Genomic DNA, 21,290 nt, shown 5'->3' with positions numbered 1-21,290 from the left:
CAGGCTAGCTCTTTCTGCCTGCGAGCTCTCTGCAGACGTTCGCATTTTTAGAGCAGGGCTGCCGGAGGGCCCCTGCACTGAAACCAAAGCTACGTTTGAAGTTTGAGAGGCCAAGACAAGCAAGCAGCCCCAGTCTCTGTGCCTCTGTGCGAGCAGTGCCATGGGCAGATGAGGCTGAGCAACAGCTTTCCTGGCTAGCTCTTTCTGCCTGCGAGCTATCTGCAGACGTTCGCATTTTCGGAGCAGGGCTGCTGGATGCGCCCAGCACGGACCACATAAGCTACGTTTGAAGTTTGAGGGGGCAAGACAAGCAAGCAGCCACAGTCTCTCTGCCTCTGTGCGAGCAGTGCCATGGGCAGATGAGGCTGAGTAACAGCTTTCCAGGCTAGCTCTTTCTGCCTGTGAGCTATCTGCAGAAGTTCGAATTTTGAAAGCAGGGCTGCCGGAGGCGCCCGTCACAGACCACCTAAGCTACGTGTGAAGTTTGAGGGGACAAGAAAAGCAAGCAGCCCCAGTCTCTGTGCCTCTGTGCGAGCAGTGCCATGGGCAGATGAGGCTGAGCAACAGCTTTCCAGGCTACCTCTTTCTGGCTGCGAGCTATCTGCAGACGTTCGCATATTTGGAGCAGGGATGCCGGAGGCGCCCGGCACGGACCACCTAAGATACGTTTGAAGTTTGAGGGGGCAAAACAAGCAAGCAGCCCCAGTCTCTGTGCCTCTATGCGAGCAGTGCCATGGGCAGATGAGGTTGAGCAACAGCTTTCCAGCCTAGCTCTTTCTGCCTGCGAGCTATCTGCAGACGTTCGCATTTTCGGTGCAGGGCTGCCGGAGGTGCCCGGCACAGACCACCACAGCTACATTTGAACTTTGACTGGGCAAGACAAGCAAGCAGCCCCAGTCTCTGTGCCTCTGTGCGAGCAGTGCCATGGGCAGATGAGGCTGGGCAACATCTTTCCAGGCTACCTCTTTCTGCCTGCGAGCTATCTGCAGACGTTCTCATTTTCGGAGCAGGGCTGCCGGAGGCGCCCGGCACGGACCACCTACGCTACATTTGAAGTTTGAGGGGGCAAGACAAGAGAGCAGCCCCAGTCTCTGTGCCTCTGTGCGAGCAGTGCCATGGGCAGATGAGGCTGAGCACCAGCTTTCCAGGCTACTTATTTCTGGCTGCGAGCTATCTGCAGACATTAGCATTTTCAGAGCAGGGCTGCCGGAGGCGCCCGACATGGACCACCTAAGCTACAAGCGAAGTTTCAGGGGACAAGAAAAGCAAGCAGCCCCAGTCTCTGTGCCTCTGTGCGAGCAGTGCCATGGGCAGATGAGGCTGAGCACCAGCTTTCCAGGCTACTTATTTCTGCCTGCGAGCTATCTGCAGACGTTCGCATTTTTAGAGCAGGGCTGCCGGAGGGCCCCTGCACTGAAACCAAAGCTACGTTTGAAGTTTGAGAGGCCAAGACAAGCAAGCAGCCCCAGTCCCTGTGCCTCTGTGCGAGCAGTGCTATGGGCAGATGAGGCTGAGCAACAGCTTTCCTGGCTAGCTCTTTCTGCCTGTGAGCTATCTGCAGAAGTTCGAATTTTGAAAGCAGGGCTGCCGGAGGCGCCCGTCACAGACCACCTAAGCTACGTTTGAAGTTTGAGGGGACAAGAAAAGCAAGCAGCCCCAGTCTCTGTGCCTCTGTGCGAGCAGTGCCATGGGCAGATGAGTCTGAGCAACAGCTTTCCAGGCTACCTCTTTCTGCCTGCGAGCTATCTGCAGACATTCGCATTTTCGGAGAAGCGCTGCTGGAGGCCCAATGACGGACCCCAAATGCTATGTTTGAAGTTTGAGGGGGCAAGACAAGCAAGCAGCCCCAGTCTCTGTGCCTCTGTGCGAGCAGTGCCATGGGCAGATGAGGCTGAGCAACAGCTTTCCAGGCTAGCTCTTTCTGCCTGCGAGCTATCTGCAGACGTTCGCATTTTTAGAGCAGGGCTGCCGGAGGGCCCCTGCACTGAAACCAAAGCTACGTTTGAAGTTTGAGAGGCCAAGACAAGCAAGCAGCCCCAGTCCCTGTGCCTCTGTGCGAGCAGTGCCATGGGCAGATGAGGCTGAGCAACAGCTTTCCAGGCTAGCTCTTTCTGCCTGCGAGCTATCTGCAGACGTTCGCATTTTCGGAGCAGGGCTGCTGGATGCGCCCAGCACGGACCACCTAAGCTACGTTTGAAGTTTGAGGGGGCAAGACAAGCAAGCAGCCCCAGTCTCTGTGCCTCTGTGCGAGCAGTGCCATGGGCAGATGAGGCTGAGTAACAGCTTTCCAGGCTAGCTCTTTCTGCCTGCGAGCTATCTGCAGAAGTTAGAATTTTGAAAGCAGGGCTGCCGGAGGCGCCCGTCACAGACCACCTAAGCTACGTTTGAAGTTTGAGGGGACAAGAAAAGCAAGCAGCCCCAGTCTCTGTGCCTCTGTGCGAGCAGTGCCATGGGTAGATGAGGCTGAGCAACAGCTTTCCAGGCTAGCTCTTTCTGCCTGCCAGCTATCTGCAGACGTTCGCATTTTCAGAGAAGCGCTGCAGGAGTCCCGATGCACGGACCCCCAATGGTACGTGTGAAGTTGGAGGCGGCAAGACAAGCAAGCAGCCCCAGTCTCTGTGCCTCTGTGCGAGCAGTGCCATGGGCAGATGAGGCTGAGCAACAGCTTTCCAGGCTAGCTCTTTCTGCCTGCGAGCTATCTGCAGACGTTCGCATTTTGGGAGCAGGGCTGCCGGAGGGCCCCTGCACTGAAACCAAAGCTACGTTTGAAGTTTGAGAGGCCAAGAGAAGCAAGCAGCCCCAGTCTCTTTGCCTCTGTGCGAGCAGTGCCATGCGTAGATGACGCTGAGCAACCGCTTTCCAGGCTAGCTCTTTCCGGCTGCGAGCTATCTGCAGACGTTCGCATTTTTAGAGCAGGACTGCCGGAGACGCTCGGCACGGACCACCTAAGCTATGTTTATAGTTTGAGGGGGCAAGACAAGCAAGCAGCCCCAGTCTCTGTGCCTCTGTGCGAGCAGTGCCATGGGCAGATGAGGCTGAGCACCAGCTTTCCAGGCTAGTTCTTTCTGGCTGCGAGCTATCTGCAGACGTTCGCATATTTGGAGCAGGGATGCCGGAGGCGCCCATAAAGGACCACCTAAGATACGTTTGAAGTTTGAGGGGGCAAAACAAGCAAGCAGCCCCAGTCTCTGTGCCTCTATGCGAGCAGTGCCATGGGCAGATGAGGTTGAGCAACAGCTTTCCAGCCTAGCTCTTTCTGCCTGCGAGCTATCTGCAGACGAACACATTTTCGGTGCAGGGCTGCAAGAGGCGCCCGGCACGGACCACCACAGCTACGTTTGAAGTTTGAGAGGGCAAGACAAGCAAGCAGCCCCAGTCTCTGTGCCTCTGTGCGAGCAGTGCCATGGGCAGATGAGGCTGAGCAACAGCTTTCCAGGCTACCTCTTTCTGCCTGCGAGCTATCTGCAGACGTTTGCATTTTCAGAGCAGAGCTGCCGGAGGCGCCCGACACGGACCACCTAAGCTACGTTTGAAGTTTGAGGTGGCAAGACAAGCAAGCAGCCCCAGTCTCTGTGCCTCTCTGCGAGCAGTGCCATGGGCAGATGAGGCTGAGCAACAGCTTTCCAGGCTACCTCTTTCTGGCTGCGAGCTATCTGCAGACGTTCGCATTTTCGGAGCAGGGCTGCTGGAGGCGCCCGGCACTAACCACCTACGCTACATTTGAAGTTTGAGGGGGCAAGACAAGAGAGCAGCCCCAGTCTCTGTGCCTCTGTGCGAGCAGTGCCATGGGCAGATGAGGCTGAGCACCAGCTTTCCAGGCTAGTTCTTTCTGGCTGCGAGCTAGCTGCAGACATTCGCATTTTCAGAGCAGGGCTGCCGGAGGCGCCCGACATGGACCACCTAAGCTACAATTGAAGTTTCAGGGGACAAGAAAAGCAAGCAGCCCCAGTCTCTGTGCCTCTGTGCGAGCAGTGCCATGGGCAGATGAGGCTGAGCACCAGCTTTCCAGGCTACATTTTTCTGGCTGCGAGCTATCTGCAGACATTCGCCTTTTCGGGGAAGCGCTGCTGGAGGCCCCCTGACGGACCCCCAATGCTATCTTTGAAGTTTGAGGGGGCAAGACAAGCAAGCAGCCCCAGTCTCTGTGCCTCTGTGCGAGCAGTGCCATGGGCAGATGAGGCTGAGCAACAGCTTTCCAGGCTAGCTCTTTCTGCCTGCGACCTATCTGCAGATGTTCCCATTTTCGAAGCAGGGATGCCGGAGGCGCCCGACATGGACCACCTAAGCTACTTTTGAAGTTTCAGGGGACAAGAAAAGCAAGCAGCCCCAGTCTCTGTGCCTCTGTGCGAGCAGTGCCCTGGGCAGATGAGGCTGAGCAACAGCTTTCCAGGCTAGCACTTTCTGCCTGCGAGGTATCTGCAGACGTTCGCATTTTCGGAGCAGGGCTGCTGGATGCGCCCAGCACGGACCACCTAAGCTACGATTGAAGTTTCAGGGGACAAGAAAAGCAAGCAGCCCCAGTCTCTGTGCCTCTGTGCGAGCAGTGCCCTGGGCAGATGAGGCTGAGTAACAGCTTTCCAGGCTACCTCTTTATGCCTGCGAGCTATCTGCAGAAGTTCGAATTTTGAAAGCAGGGCTGCCGGAGGCGCCCGTCACAGACCACCTAGGCTACGTTTGAAGTTTGAGGGGACAAGAAAAGCAAGCAGCCCCAGTCTCTGTGCCTCTGTGCGAGCAGTGCCATGGGCAGATGAGGCTGAGCAACAGCTTTCCAGGCTACCTCTTTCTGGCTGCGAGCTATCTGCAGACGTTCGCATTTTCAGAGAAGCGCTGCAGGAGTCCCGATGCACGGACCCCCAATGGTACGTTTGAAGTTTGAGGTGGCAAGACAAGCAAGCAGCCCCAGTCTCTGTGCCTCTGTGCGAGCAGTGCCATGGGCAGATGAGGCTGAGCAACAGCTTTCCAGGCTAGCTCTTTCTGCCTGCGAGCTATCTGCAGACGTTTGCATTTTGGGAGCAAGGCTGTTGGAGGCGCCCGGCACGGACCCCCAAAGCTACGTTTGAAGATTGAGGGGGCAAGACAAGCAAGCAGCCCCAGTCTCTGTGCCTCTCTGCGAGCAGTGCCATGGGCAGATGAGGCTGAGCAACAGCTTTCCAGGCTAGCTCTTTTTGCCTGCGAGCTATCTGCAGACGTTCGCATTTTTAGAGCAGGGCTGCCGGAGGGCCACTGCACTGAAACCAAAGCTACGTTTGAAGTTTGAGAGGCCAAGACAAGCAAGCAGGCCCAGTCCCTGTGCCTCTGTGCGAGCAGTGCCATGGGCAGATGAGGCTGAGCAACAGCTTTCCAGGCTAGCTCTTTCTGCCTGCGAGCTATCTGCAGACGTTCACATTTTCGGAGCAGGGCTGCTGGATGCGCCCAGCACGGACCACCTAAGCTACGTTTGAAGTTTGAGGGGGCAAGACAAGCAAGCAGCCCCAGTCTCTGTGCCTCTGTGCGAGCAGTGCCATGGGCAGATGAGGCTGAGTAACAGCTTTCCAGGCTAGCTCTTTCTGCCTGCGAGCTATCTGCAGAAGTTCGAATTTTGAAAGCAGGGCTGCCGGAGGCGCCCGTCACAGACCACCTAAGCTACGTTTGAAGTTTCAGGGGGCAAGACAAGCAAGCAGCCCCAGTCTCTGTGCCTCTGTGCGAGCAGTGCCATGGGCAGATGAGGCTGAGCACCAGCTTTCCAGGCTAGTTCTTTCTGGCTGCGAGCTATCTGCAGACGTTCGCATATTTGGAGCAGGGATGCCGGAGGCGCCCATAAATGACCACCTAAGATACGTTTGAAGTTGGAGGGGGCAAAACAAGCAAGCAGCCCCAGTCTCTGTGCCTCTATGCGAGCAGTGCCATGGGCAGATGAGGTTGAGCAACAGCTTTCCTGGCTAGCACTTTCTGCCTGCGAGCTATCTGCAGACGAACACATTTTCGGTGCAGGGCTGCAAGAGGCGCCCGGCACGGACCACCACAGCTACGTTTGAAGTTTGAGAGGGCAAGACAAGCAAGCAGCCCCAGTCTCTGTGCCTCTGTGCGAGCAGTGCCATGGGCAGATGAGGCTGAGCAACAGCTTTCCAGGCTACCTCTTTCTGCCTGCGAGCTATCTGCAGACGTTTGCATTTTCAGAGCAGAGGTGCCGGAGGCGCCCGACACGGACCACCTAAGCTACGTTTGAAGTTTGAGGTGGCAAGACAAGCAAGCAGCCCCAGTCTCTGTGCCTCTGTGCGAGCAGTTCCATGGGCAGATGAGGCTGAGCAACAGCTTTCCAGGCTACCTCTTTCTGGCTGCGAGCTATCTGCAGACGTTCGCATTTTCGGAGCAGGGCTGCTGGAGGCGCCCGGCACTAACCACCTACGCTACATTTGAAGTTTGAGGGGGCAAGACAAGAGAGCAGCCCCAGTGTCTGTGCCTCTGTGCGAGCAGTGCCATGGGCAGATGAGGCTGAGCACCAGCTTTCCAGGCTAGTTCTTTCTGGCTGCGAGCTAGCTGCAGACATTCGCATTTTCAGAGCAGGGCTGCCGGAGGCGCCCGACATGGACCACCTAAGCTACAATTGAAGTTTCAGGGGACAAGAAAAGCAAGCAGCCCCAGTCTCTGTGCCTCTGTGCGAGCAGTGCCATGGGCAGATGAGGCTGAGCACCAGCTTTCCAGGCTACATTTTTCTGGCTGCGAGCTATCTGCAGATGTTCGCCTTTTCGGGGAAGCGCTGCTGGAGGCCCCCTGACGGACCCCCAATGCTATCTTTGAAGTTTGAGGGGCAAGACAAGCAAGCAGCCCCAGTCTCTGTGCCTCTGTGCGAGCAGTGCCATGGGCAGATGAGGCTGAGCAACAGCTTTCCAGGCTAGCTCTTTCTGGCTGCGAGCTATCTGCAGACGTTCGCATTTGCAGAGAAGCTCTGCAGGAGTCCCGATGCACGGACCCCCAATGCTACGTTTGAAGTTTGAGGTGTCACGACAAGCAAGCAGCCCCAGTCTCTGTGCCTCTCTGCGAGCAGTGCCATGGGCAGATGAGGCTGAGAAACAGCTTTCCAGGCTAGCTCTTTCTGGCTGCGAGCTATCTGCACACGTTTGCATTTTCAGAGCAGGTATGCCGGAGGCGCCCGACACGGAGCACCTAAGATACGTTTGATGTTTCAGGTGGCAAGACAAGCAAGCAGCCCCAGTCTCTGTGCCTCTGTGCGAGCAGTGCCATGGGCAGATGAGGCTGAGCAACAGCTTTCCAGGCTAGCTCTTTCTGCCTGCCAGCTATCTGCAGATGTTCGCATTTTCAGAGCAGGGCTGCCGGAGGCGCCCGACATGGACCACCTAAGCTACAATTGAATTTTCAGGGGGCAAGACAAGCAAGCAGCCCCAGTCTCTGTACCTCTGTGCGAGCAGTGCCATGGGCAGATGCGGCTGAGCAACAGCTTTCCAGGCTAGCTCTTTCTGCCTGCGAGCTATCTGCAGACGTTCGCATTTTCGTAGCAGGGCTGCCGGAGGCGCCCAGCACGGACCACCTAAGCTACGTTTGAAGTTTGAGAGGGCAAGACAAGCAAGCAGCCCCAGTCTCTGTGCCTCTGTGCGAGCAGTGCCATGGGCAGATGAGGCTGAGCAACAGCTTTCCAGGCTAGCTCTTTCTGCCTGTGAGCTATCTGCAGACGTTCGCATTTCCAGAGCAGAGCTGCCGGAGGGCCCCTGCACTGAAACCAAAGCTACGTTTGAAGTTTGAGGGGCCAAGAGAAGCAAGCAACCCCAGTCTCTGTGCCTCTCTGCGAGCAGTGCCATGGGCAGATGAGGCTGAGCAACAGCTTTCCAGGCTAGCTCTTTCTGCCTGCGAGCTATCTGCAGACGTTCGCATTTTCAGAGCAGGGCTGCAGGAGGCGCCAGACACGATGCACCTAAGCTACGTTTGAAGATTGAGGGGGCAAGACAAGCAAGCAGCCCTAGTCTCTATACCTCTGTGCGAGCAGTGCCATGGGCAGATGAGGCTGAGCAACAGCTTTCCAGGCTAGCTCTTTCTGCCTGCGACCTATCTGCAGATGTTCCCATTTTCGAAGCAGGGATGCCGGAGGCGCCCGACATGGACCACCTAAGCTACGTTTGAAGTTTCAGGGGACAAGAAAAGCAAGCAGCCCCAGTCTCTGTGCCTCTGTGCGAGCAGTGCCCTGGGCAGATGAGGCTGAGCAACAGCTTTCCAGGCTAGCACTTTCTGCCTGCGAGGTATCTGCAGACGTTCGCATTTTCGGAGCAGGGCTGCTGGATGCGCCCAGCACGGACCACCTAAGCTACGATTGAAGTTTCAGGGGACAAGAAAAGCAAGCAGCCCCAGTCTCTGTGCCTCTGTGCGAGCAGTGCCATGGGCAGATGAGGCTGAGTAACAGCTTTCCAGGCTACCTCTTTATGCCTGCGAGCTATCTGCAGAAGTTCGAATTTTGAAAGCAGGGCTGCCGGAGGCGCCCGTCACAGACCACCTAGGCTACGTTTGAAGTTTGAGGGGACAAGAAAAGCAAGCAGCCCCAGTCTCTGTGCCTCTGTGCGAGCAGTGCCATGGGCAGATGAGGCTGAGCAACAGCTTTCCAGGCTACCTCTTTCTGGCTGCGAGCTATCTGCAGACGTTCGCATTTTCAGAGCAGGGCTGCAGGAGTCCCGATGCACGGACCCCCAATGGTACGTTTGAAGTTTGAGGTGGCAAGACAAGCAAGCAGCCCCAGTCTCTGTGCCTCTGTGCGAGCAGTGCCATGGGCAGATGAGGCTGAGAAACAGCTTTCCAGGCTAGCTCTTTCTGCCTGCGAGCTATCTGCAGACGTTTGCATTTTGGGAGCAAGGCTGTTGGAGGCGCCCGGCACGGACCCCCAAAGCTACGTTTGAAGATTGAGGGGGCAAGACAAGCAAGCAGCCCCAGTCTCTGTGCCTCTCTGCGAGCAGTGCCATGGGCAGATGAGGCTGAGCAACAGCTTTCCAGGCTAGCTCTTTCTGCCTGCGAGCTATCTGCAGACGTTCGCATTTTTAGAGCAGTGCTGCCGGAGGGCCACTGCACTGAAACCAAAGCTACGTTTGAAGTTTGAGAGGCCAAGACAAGCAAGCAGCCCCAGTCCCTGTGCCTCTGTGCGAGCAGTGCCATGGGCAGATGAGGCTGAGCAACAGCTTTCCAGGCTAGCTCTTTCTGCCTGCGAGCTATCTGCAGACGTTCACATTTTCGGAGCAGGGCTGCTGGATGCGCCCAGCACGGACCACCTAAGCTACGTTTGAAGTTTGAGGGGGCAAGACAAGCAAGCAGCCCCAGTCTCTGTGCCTCTGTGCGAGCAGTGCCATGGGCAGATGAGGCTGAGTAACAGCTTTCCAGGCTAGCTCTTTCTGCCTGCGAGCTATCTGCAGAAGTTCGAATTTTGAAAGCAGGGCTGCCGGAGGCGCCCGTCACAGACCACCTAAGCTACGTTTGAAGTTTGAGGGGACAAGAAAAGCAAGCAGCCCCAGTCTCTGTGCCTCTGTGCGAGCAGTGCCATGGGCAGATGAGGCTGAGCACCAGCTTTCCAGGCTAGTTCTTTCTGGCTGCGAGCTATCTGCAGACGTTCGCATATTTGGAGCAGGGATGCCGGAGGCGCCCATAAAGGACCACCTAAGATACGTTTGAAGTTGGAGGGGGCAAAACAAGCAAGCAGCCCCAGTCTCTGTGCCTCTATGCGAGCAGTGCCATGGGCAGATGAGGTTGAGCAACAGCTTTCCTGGCTAGCACTTTCTGCCTGCGAGCTATCTGCAGACGAACACATTTTCGGTGCAGGGCTGCAAGAGGCGCCCGGCACGGACCACCACAGCTACGTTTGAAGTTTGAGAGGGCAAGACAAGCAAGCAGCCCCAGTCTCTGTGCCTCTGTGCGAGCAGTGCCATGGGCAGATGAGGCTGAGCAACAGCTTTCCAGGCTACCTCTTTCTGCCTGCGAGCTATCTGCAGACGTTTGCATTTTCAGAGCAGAGGTGCCGGAGGCGCCCGACACGGACCACCTAAGCTACGTTTGAAGTTTGAGGTGGCAAGACAAGCAAGCAGCCCCAGTCTCTGTGCCTCTGTGCGAGCAGTTCCATGGGCAGATGAGGCTGAGCAACAGCTTTCCAGGCTACCTCTTTCTGGCTGCGAGCTATCTGCAGACGTTCGCATTTTCGGAGCAGGGCTGCTGGATGCGCCCGGCACTAACCACCTACGCTACATTTGAAGTTTGAGGGGGCAAGACAAGAGAGCAGCCCCAGTGTCTGTGCCTCTGTGCGAGCAGTGCCATGGGCAGATGAGGCTGAGCACCAGCTTTCCAGGCTAGTTCTTTCTGGCTGCGAGCTAGCTGCAGACATTCGCATTTTCAGAGCAGGGCTGCCGGAGGCGCCCGACATGGACCACCTAAGCTACAATTGAAGTTTCAGGGGACAAGAAAAGCAAGCAGCCCCAGTCTCTGTACCTCTGTGCGAGCAGTGCCATGGGCAGATGCGGCTGAGCAACAGCTTTCCAGGCTAGCTCTTTCTGCCTGCGAGCTATCTGCAGACGTTCGCATTTTCGTAGCAGGGCTGCCGGAGGCGCCCAGCACGGACCACCTAAGCTACGTTTGAAGTTTGAGAGGGCAAGACAAGCAAGCAGCCCCAGTCTCTGTGCCTCTGTGCGAGCAGTGCCATGGGCAGATGAGGCTGAGCAACAGCTTTCCAGGCTAGCTCTTTCTGCCTGCGAGCTATCTGCAGACGTTCGCATTTCCAGAGCAGAGCTGCCGGAGGGCCCCTGCACTGAAACCAAAGCTACGTTTGAAGTTTGAGGGGCCAAGAGAAGCAAGCAACCCCAGTCTCTGTGCCTCTCTGCGAGCAGTGCCATGGGCAGATGAGGCTGAGCAACAGCTTTCCAGGCTAGCTCTTTCTGCCTGCGAGCTATCTGCAGACGTTCGCATTTTCAGAGCAGGGCTGCAGGAGGCGCCAGACACGATGCACCTAAGCTACGTTTGAAGATTGAGGGGGCAAGACAAGCAAGCAGCCCTAGTCTCTATACCTCTGTGCGAGCAGTGCCATGGGCAGATGAGGCTGAGCGACAGCTTTCCAGGCTAGCTCTTTCTGCCTGCCAGCTATCTGCAGACGTTCGCATTTTCGTACAAGGGCTGCCGGAGGCTCCCGGCACGGACCACCTAAGATAAATTTGAAGTTTGAGGGGGCAAGACAAGAGAGCAGCCCCAGTCTCTGTGCCTCTGTGCGAGCAGTGCCATGGGCAGATGAGGCTGAGCAACAGCTTTCCAGGCTAGCTCTTTCTGCCTGCGAGCTATCTGCAGATGTTCCCATTTTCGAAGCAGTGATGCCGGAGGCGCCCGACATGGACCACCTAAGCTACGATTTAAGTTTCAGGGGACAAGAAAAGCAAGCAGCCCCAGTCTCTGTGCCTCTGTGCGAGCAGTGCCCTGGGCAGATGAGGCTGAGCAACAGCTTTCCTGGCTAGCTCTTTCTGGCTGCGAGCTATCTGCAGACGTTCGCATTGATCGGAGCAGGGCTGCTGCACGCGCCCGGCACGGACCACCTAAGCTACATTTGAAGTTTGACAGGGCAAGACAAGCAAGCAACCCCAGTCTCTGTGCCTCTGTGCGAGCAGTGTCATGGGCAGATGAGGCTGAGCAACAGCTTTCCAGGCTAGCACTTTCTGCCTGCGAGCTATCTGCAGACGTTCGCATTGATCGGAGCAGGGCTGCTGCACGCGCCCGGCACGGACCACCTAAGCTACATTTGAAGTTTGAGAGGGCAAGAGAAGCAAGCAGCCCCAGTCTCTGTGCCTCTGTGCGAGCAGTGCCATGGGCAGATGAGGCTGAGCAACAGCTTTCCAGGCTAGCTCTTTCTGCCTGCGAGCTATCTGCAGACGTTCGCATATTTGGAGCAGGGATGCCGGAGGCGCCCGGCACGGACCACCTAAGATACGTTTGAAGTTTGAGAGGGCAAAACAAGCAAGCAGCCCCAGTCTCTGTGCCTCTATGCGAGCAGTGCCATGGGCAGATGAGGTTGAGCAACAGCTTTCCAGGCTAGCTCTTTCTGCCTGCGAGGTATCTGCAGACGATCACATTTTCGGAGCAGGGCTGCCGGAGGCGCCCGGCACGGACCACCACAGCTACGTTTGAAGTTTGAGAGGGCAAGAGAAGCAAGCAGCCCCAGTCTCTGTGCCTCTGTGCGAGCAGTGCCATGGGCAGATGAGGCTGAGCAACAGCTTTCCAGGCTACCTCTTTCTGCCTGCGAGCTATCTGTAGAAGTTCGAATTTTGAAAGCAGGGCTGCCGGAGGCGCCCGTCACAGACCACCTAAGCTACGTTTGAAGTTTGAGGGGACAAGAAAAGCAAGCAGCCCCAGTCTCTGTGCCTCTGTGCGAGCAGTGCCATGGGCAGATGAGGCTGAGCAACAGCTTTCCAGGCTACCTCTTTCTGGCTGCGAGCTATCTGCAGACGTTCGCATTTTCAGAGCAGGGCTGCAGGAGTCCCGATGCACGGACCCCCAATGGTACGTTTGAAGTTTGAGGTGGCAAGACAAGCAAGCAGCCCCAGTCTCTGTGCCTCTGTGCGAGCAGTGCCATGGGCAGATGAGGCTGAGAAACAGCTTTCCAGGCTAGCTCTTTCTGCCTGCGAGCTATCTGCAGACGTTTGCATTTTGGGAGCAAGGCTGTTGGAGGCGCCCGGCACGGACCCCCAAAGCTACGTTTGAAGATTGAGGGGGCAAGACAAGCAAGCAGCCCCAGTCTCTGTGCCTCTCTGCGAGCAGTGCCATGGGCAGATGAGGCTGAGCAACAGCTTTCCAGGCTAGCTCTTTCTGCCTGCGAGCTATCTGCAGACGTTCGCATTTTTAGAGCAGGGCTGCCGGAGGGCCACTGCACTGAAACCAAAGCTACGTTTGAAGTTTGAGAGGCCAAGACAAGCAAGCAGCCCCAGTCCCTGTGCCTCTGTGCGAGCAGTGCCATGGGCAGATGAGGCTGAGCAACAGCTTTCCAGGCTAGCTCTTTCTGCCTGCGAGCTATCTGCAGACGTTCACATTTTCGGAGCAGGGCTGCTGGATGCGCCCAGCACGGACCACCTAAGCTACGTTTGAAGTTTGAGGGGGCAAGACAAGCAAGCAGCCCCAGTCTCTGTGCCTCTGTGCGAGCAGTGCCATGGGCAGATGAGGCTGAGTAACAGCTTTCCAGGCTAGCTCTTTCTGCCTGCGAGCTATCTGCAGAAGTTCGAATTTTGAAAGCAGGGCTGCCGGAGGCGCCCGTCACAGACCACCTAAGCTACGTTTGAAGTTTGAGGGGACAAGAAAAGCAAGCAGCCCCAGTCTCTGTGCCTCTGTGCGAGCAGTGCCATGGGCAGATGAGGCTGAGCACCAGCTTTCCAGGCTAGTTCTTTCTGGCTGCGAGCTATCTGCAGACGTTCGCATATTTGGAGCAGGGATGCCGGAGGCGCCCATAAAGGACCACCTAAGATACGTTTGAAGTTGGAGGGGGCAAAACAAGCAAGCAGCCCCAGTCTCTGTGCCTCTATGCGAGCAGTGCCATGGGCAGATGAGGTTGAGCAACAGCTTTCCTGGCTAGCACTTTCTGCCTGCGAGCTATCTGCAGACGAACACATTTTCGGTGCAGGGCTGCAAGAGGCGCCCGGCACGGACCACCACAGCTACGTTTGAAGTTTGAGAGGGCAAGACAAGCAAGCAGCCCCAGTCTCTGTGCCTCTGTGCGAGCAGTGCCATGGGCAGATGAGGCTGAGCAACAGCTTTCCAGGCTACCTCTTTCTGCCTGCGAGCTATCTGCAGACGTTTGCATTTTCAGAGCAGAGGTGCCGGAGGCGCCCGACACGGACCACCTAAGCTACGTTTGAAGTTTGAGGTGGCAAGACAAGCAAGCAGCCCCAGTCTCTGTGCCTCTGTGCGAGCAGTTCCATGGGCAGATGAGGCTGAGCAACAGCTTTCCAGGCTACCTCTTTCTGGCTGCGAGCTATCTGCAGACGTTCGCATTTTCGGAGCAGGGCTGCTGGAGGCGCCCGGCACTAACCACCTACGCTACATTTGAAGTTTGAGGGGGCAAGACAAGAGAGCAGCCCCAGTGTCTGTGCCTCTGTGCGAGCAGTGCCATGGGCAGATGAGGCTGAGCACCAGCTTTCCAGGCTAGTTCTTTCTGGCTGCGAGCTAGCTGCAGACATTCGCATTTTCAGAGCAGGGCTGCCGGAGGCGCCCGACATGGACCACCTAAGCTACAATTGAAGTTTCAGGGGACAAGAAAAGCAAGCAGCCCCAGTCTCTGTACCTCTGTGCGAGCAGTGCCATGGGCAGATGCGGCTGAGCAACAGCTTTCCAGGCTAGCTCTTTCTGCCTGCGAGCTATCTGCAGACGTTCGCATTTTCGTAGCAGGGCTGCCGGAGGCGCCCAGCACGGACCACCTAAGCTACGTTTGAAGTTTGAGAGGGCAAGACAAGCAAGCAGCCCCAGTCTCTGTGCCTCTGTGCGAGCAGTGCCATGGGCAGATGAGGCTGAGCAACAGCTTTCCAGGCTAGCTCTTTCTGCCTGCGAGCTATCTGCAGACGTTCGCATTTCCAGAGCAGAGCTGCCGGAGGGCCCCTGCACTGAAACCAAAGCTACGTTTGAAGTTTGAGGGGCCAAGAGAAGCAAGCAACCCCAGTCTCTGTGCCTCTCTGCGAGCAGTGCCATGGGCAGATGAGGCTGAGCAACAGCTTTCCAGGCTAGCTCTTTCTGCCTGCGAGCTATCTGCAGACGTTCGCATTTTCAGAGCAGGGCTGCAGGAGGCGCCAGACACGATGCACCTAAGCTACGTTTGAAGATTGAGGGGGCAAGACAAGCAAGCAGCCCTAGTCTCTATACCTCTGTGCGAGCAGTGCCATGGGCAGATGAGGCTGAGCGACAGCTTTCCAGGCTAGCTCTTTCTGCCTGCCAGCTATCTGCAGACGTTCGCATTTTCGTACAAGGGCTGCCGGAGGCTCCCGGCACGGACCACCTAAGATAAATTTGAAGTTTGAGGGGGCAAGACAAGAGAGCAGCCCCAGTCTCTGTGCCTCTGTGCGAGCAGTGCCATGGGCAGATGAGGCTGAGCAACAGCTTTCCAGGCTAGCTCTTTCTGCCTGCGAGCTATCTGCAGATGTTCCCATTTTCGAAGCAGTGATGCCGGAGGCGCCCGACATGGACCACCTAAGCTACGATTTAAGTTTCAGGGGACAAGAAAAGCAAGCAGCCCCAGTCTCTGTGCCTCTGTGCGAGCAGTGCCCTGGGCAGATGAGGCTGAGCAACAGCTTTCCTGGCTAGCTCTTTCTGGCTGCGAGCTATCTGCAGACGTTCGCATTGATCGGAGCAGGGCTGCTGCACGCGCCCGGCACGGACCACCTAAGCTACATTTGAAGTTTGACAGGGCAAGACAAGCAAGCAACCCCAGTCTCTGTGCCTCTGTGCGAGCAGTGTCATGGGCAGATGAGGCTGAGCAACAGCTTTCCAGGCTAGCACTTTCTGCCTGCGAGCTATCTGCAGACGTTCGCATTGATCGGAGCAGGGCTGCTGCACGCGCCCGGCACGGACCACCTAAGCTACATTTGAAGTTTGACAGGGCAAGACAAGCAAGCAACCCCAGTCTCTGTGCCTCTGTGCGAGCAGTGCCATGGGCAGATGAGGCTGAGCAACAGCTTTCCAGGCTAGCTCTTTCTGCCTGCGAGCTATCTGCAGACGTTCGCATATTTGGAGCAGGGATGCCGGAGGCGCCCGGCACGGACCACCTAAGATACGTTTGAAGTTTGAGAGGGCAAAACAAGCAAGCAGCCCCAGTCTCTGTGCCTCTATGCGAGCAGTGCCATGGGCAGATGAGGTTGAGCAACAGCTTTCCAGGCTAGCTCTTTCTGCCTGCGAGGTATCTGCAGACGATCACATTTTCGGAGCAGGGCTGCCGGAGGCGCCCGGCACGGACCACCACAGCTACGTTTGAAGTTTGAGAGGGCAAGAGAAGCAAGCAGCCCCAGTCTCTGTGCCTCTGTGCGAGCAGTGCCATGGGCAGATGAGGCTGAGCAACAGCTTTCCAGGCTACCTCTTTCTGCCTGCGAGCTATCTGTAGAAGTTCGAATTTTGAAAGCAGGGCTGCCGGAGGCGCCCGTCACAGACCACCTAAGCTACGTTTGAAGTTTGAGGGGACAAGAAAAGCAAGCAGCCCCAGTCTCTGTGCCTCTGTGCGAGCAGTGCCATGGGCAGATGAGGCTGAGCAACAGCTTTCCAGGCTAGCTCTTTCTGGCTGCGAGCTATCTGCAGACGTTCGCATTTGCAGAGAAGCTCTGCAGGAGTCCCGATGCAGGGACCCCCAGTGGTACGTTTGAAGTTTGAGGTGTCACGACAAGCAAGCAGCCCCAGTCTCTGTGCCTCTCTGCGAGCAGTGCCATGGGCAGATGAGGCTGAGAAACAGCTTTCCAGGCTAGCTCTTTCTGGCTGCGAGCTCTCTGCAGACGTTTGCATTTTCAGAGCAGGGCTCCCGGAGGTGCCCGGCACGGACTACCTAAGCTACGTTTGAAGTTTGAGAGGGCAAGACAAGTAAGCAGCCCCAGTCTCTGTGCCTCTGTGCGAGCAGTGCCATGGGCAGATGAGGTTGAGCAACAGCTTTCCAGGCTAGCTCTTTCTGGCTGCGAGCTATCTGCAGACGTTCGCATTTCCAGAGAAGAGCTGCCAGAGGGCCCCTGCACTGAAACCAAAGCTACGTTTGAAGTTTGAGGGGCCAAGAGAAGCAAGCAGCCCCAGTCTCTGTGCCTCTGTGCGAGCAGTGCCATGCGTAGATGACGCTGAGCAACCGCTTTCCTGGCTAGCTCTTTCTGGCTGCGAGCTATCTGCAGACGTTCGCATTTTCGGAGCAGGGCTGCTGCATGCACCCGGCACGGACCACCTAAGCTACATTTGAAGTTTCAGGCGGCAAGACAAGCAAGCAGCCCCAGTCTCTGTGCCTCTCTGCGAGCAGTGCCATGGGCAGATGAGGCTGAGCAACAGCTTTCCAGGCTAGCTCTTTCTGCCTGCGAGCTATCTGCAGACGTTCGCATATTTGGAGCAGGGATGCCGGAGGCGCCCGACACGGACCACCTAAGCTACGTTTGAAGTTTGAGGGGGCAAAACAAGGAAGCAGCCCCAGTCTCTGTGCCTCTATGCGAGCAGTGCCATGGGCAGATGAGGCTGAGCAACAGTTTTCCAGGCTAGCTCTTTCTGCCTGCGAGCTATCTGCAGACGATCACATTTTCGGAGCAGGGCTGCCGGAGGTGCCAGACACGGACCACCTAAGCTACGTTTGAAGTTTGAGAGGGCAAGACAAGTAAGCAGCCCCAGTCTCTGTGCCTCTGTGCGAGCAGTGCCATGGGCAGATGAGGCTGAGCAACCGCTTTCCAGGCTAGCTCTTTCTGGCTGCGAGCTATCTGCAGACGTTCGCATTTTTAGAGCAGGACTGACAGAGACGCCCGGCACGGACCACCTAAGATACGTTTGAAGTTTGAGGGGGCAAGACAAGCAAGCAGCCCTAGTCTCTGTACCTCTGTGAGAGCAGTGCCATGGGCAGATGAGGCTGAGCAACAGCTTTCCAGGCTAGCACTTTCTGCCTGCCAGCTATCTGCAGACGTTCGCATTTTCGGAGCAGGGATTCCGGAGGCGCCCGGCACGGACCACCTAAGATACGTTTGAAGTTTGAGGGGACAAAACAAGTAAGCAACCCCAGTCTCTGTGCCTCTATGCGAGCAGTGCCATGGGCAGATGAGGCTGAGCAACAGCTTTCCAGGCTAGCTTTTTCTGCCTGCGAGCTATCTGCAGACGATCACATTTTGGGAGCAGGGGTGCCGGAGGTGCCCGGCACGGACCACCTAAGCTACGTTTGAAGTTTGAGAGGGCAAGACAAGTAAGCAGCCCCAGTCTCTGTCCCTCTCTGCGAGCAGTGCCATACGTAGATGACGCTGAGCAACCGCTTTCCAGGCTAGCTCTTTCTGGCTGCGAGCTATCTGCAGACGTTCGCATTTTTAGAGCAGGACTACCGGAGACTCCTGGCACGGACCACCTAAGCTACGTTTAAAGTTTGAGGGGGCAAGACAAGCAAGCAGCCCCAGTCTCTGTGCCTCTGTGCGAGCAGTGCCATGGGCAGATGAGGCTGAGAAACAGCTTTCCAGGCTACCTCTTTCTGCCTGTGAGCTATCTGCAGACGTTCGCATTTTTAGAGCAGGGCTGCCGGAGGTGCCCGGCACGGAACACCTAAGCTACGTTTGAAGTTTGAGAGGGCAAGACAAGCAAGCAGCCCCAGTCTCTGTGCCTCTGTGCGAGCAGTGCCATGCGTAGATGACGCTGAGCAACCGCTTTGCAGGCTACCTCTTTCTGCCTGCGAGCTATCTGCAGACGTTCGCATTTTCAGAGCAGGGCTGCAGGAGGCGCCCGACACAGAGCACCTAAGCTACGTTTGAAGTTTCAGGTGGCAAGACAAGCAAGCAGCCCCAGTCTCTGTGCCTCTGTGCGAGCAGTTCCATGGGCAGATGAGGCTGAGCAACAGCTTTCCAGGCTAGCTCTTTCTGCCTGCGAGCTATCTGCAGACGTTCGCATTTTCGGAGCAGGGCTGCTGGAGGCGCCCGGCACGGACCACCTAAGCTACGTTTGAAGTTTGAGAGGGCAAGACAAGCAAGCAGCCCCAGACTCTGTGCCTCTTTGCGAGCAGTGCCATGGGCAGATGAGGCTGAGCAACAGCTTTCCAGGCTAGCTCTTTCTGCCTGCGAGCTATCTGCAGACGTTCACATTTTCAGAGCAGGGCTGCCGGAGGCCCCCTGCACGCAACCCAAAGATACATTTGAAGTTTGAGGTGGCAAAACAAGTAAGCAGCCCCAGTCTCTGTGCCTCTGTGCGAGCAGTGCCATGGGCAGATGAGGTTGAGCAACAGCTTTCCAGGCTAGCTCTTTCTGCCTGCCAGCTATCTGCAGACGTTCGCATTTCCAGAGAAGAGCTGCCGGAGGGCCCCTGCACTGAAACCAAAGATACGTTTGAAGTTTGAGGGGCCAAGAGAAGCAAGCAGCCCCAGTCTCTGTGCCTCTGTGCGAGCAGTGCCATGCGTAGATGACGCTGAGCAACCGCTCTCCTGGCTAGCTCTTTCTGGCTGCGAGCTATCTGCAGACGTTCGCATTTTCGGAGCAGGGCTGCTGCATGCGCCCAGCACGGACCACCTAAGCTACATTTGAAGTTTCAGGCGGCAAGACAAGCAAGCAGCCCCAGTCTCTGTGCCTCTGTGCGAGCAGTGCCATGGGTAGATGAGGCTGAGCAACAGCTTTCCAGGCTAGCTCTTTCTGCCTGCGAGCTATCTGCAGACGTTCGCATATTTGGAGCAGGGATGCAGGAGACGCCCGACACGGACCACCTAAGCTACGTTTGAAGTTTGAGGGGGCAAAACAAGGAAGCAGCCCCAGTCTCTGTGCCTCTATGCGAGCAGTGCCATGGGCAGATGAGGCTGAGCAACAGTTTTCCAGGCTAGCTCTTTCTGCCTGCGAGCTATCTGCAGACGATCACATTTTCGGAGCAGGGCTGCCGGAGGTGCCCGGCACGGACCACCTAAGCTACGTTTGAAGTTTGAGGTGGAGAGACAAGTAAGCAGCCCCAGTCTCTGTGCCTCTGTGCGAGCAGTGCCATGGGCAGATGAGGCTGAGCAACCGCTTTCCAGGCTAGCTCTTTCTGCCTGAGAGCTATCTGCAGACGTTCGCATTTTTCGAGCAGGACTGACGGAGACGCCCGGCACGGACCACCTAAGCTACGTTTGAAGTTTGAGGGGGCAAGACAAGCAAGCAGCCCCAGTCTCTGTGCTTCTGTGCGAGCAGTGCCATGGGCAGATGAGGCTGAGCAACAGCTTTCCTGGCTAGCACTTTCTGCCTGCGAGCTATCTGCAGACATTCGCATTTTCAGAGCAGGGCTGCCGGAGGCGCCCGGCACGGACCACCTAAGATACAATTGAAGTTTCAGGGGACAAGAAAAGCAAGCAGCCCCAGTCTCTGTGCCTCTGTGCGAGCAGTGCCATGGGCAGATGAGGCTGAGCACCAGCTTTCCAGGCTACATTTTTCTGGCTGCGAGCTATCTGCAGACATTCGCATTTTCGGGGAAGCGCTGCTGGAGGCCCCCTGACGGACCCCCAATGCTATCTTTGAAGTTTGAGGGGGCAAGACAAGCAAGCAGCCCCAGTCTCTGTCCCTCTGTGCGAGCAGTGCCATGGGCAGATGAGGCTGAGCAACAGCTTTCCAGGCTAGCTCTTTCTGCCTGCGAGCTATCTGCAGATGTTCCCATTTTCGAAGCAGGGATGCCGGAGGCGCCCGACATGGACCACCTAAGCTACGATTGAAGTTTCAGGGGACAAGAAAAGCAAGCAGCCCCAGTCTCTGTGCCTCTGTGCGAGCAGTGCCCTGGGCAGATGAGGCTGAGCAACAGCTTTCCAGGCTACCTCTTTCTGCCTGCGAGCTATCTGCAGATGTTGCCATTTTCGAAGCAGGGCTGCTGGATGCGCCCAGCACGGACCACCTAAGCTACGTTTGAAGTTTGAGAGGGCAAGACAAGCAAGCAGCCCCAGTCTCTGTGCCTCTGTGCGAGCAGTGCCATGGGCAGATGAGGCTGAGCAACAGCTTTCCAGGCTAGCTCTTTCTGCCTGCGAGCTATCTGCAGACGTTCACATTTTCAGAGCAGGGCTGCCGGAGGCCCCCTGCACGCAACCCAAAGATACATTTGAAGTTTGAGGTGGCAAGACAAGTAAGCAGCCCCAGTCTCTGTGCCTCTGTGCGAGCAGTGCCATAGGCAGATGAGGCTGAGCAACAGCTTTCCAGGCTAGCTCTTTCTGCCTGCGAGCTATCTGCAGACGTTCGCATTTTCAGAGCAGGGCTGCCGGAGGCGCCCGACATGGACCACCTAAGCTACAATTGAAGTTTCAGGGGACAAGAAAAGCAAGCAGCCCCAGTCTCTGTGCCTCTGTGCGAGCAGTGCCATGGGCAGATGAGGCTGAGCACCAGCTTTCCAGGCTACATTTTTCTGGCTGCGAGCTATCTGCAGACATTCGCATTTTCGGGGAAGCGCTGCTGGAGGCACCCTGACGGACCCCCAATGCTATCTTTGAAGTTTGAGGGGGCAAGACAAGCAAGCAGCCCCAGTCTCTGTGCCTCTGTGCGAGCAGTGCCATGGGCAGATGAGGCTGAGCAACAGCTTTCCAGGCTAGCTCTTTCTGCCTGCGAGCTATCTGCAGATGTTCCCATTTTCGAAGCAGGGATGCCGGAGGCGCCCGACATGGACCACCTAAGCTACGATTGAAGTTT

Source organism: Opisthocomus hoazin, chromosome 38, assembly GCF_030867145.1.
Source record: "Opisthocomus hoazin isolate bOpiHoa1 chromosome 38, bOpiHoa1.hap1, whole genome shotgun sequence".
Classification (NCBI taxonomy): Eukaryota; Metazoa; Chordata; class Aves; order Opisthocomiformes; family Opisthocomidae; genus Opisthocomus; species Opisthocomus hoazin.
The sequence above is the reverse complement of the archived record's forward strand: the minus strand, read 5'-3'. Positions refer to the sequence as shown.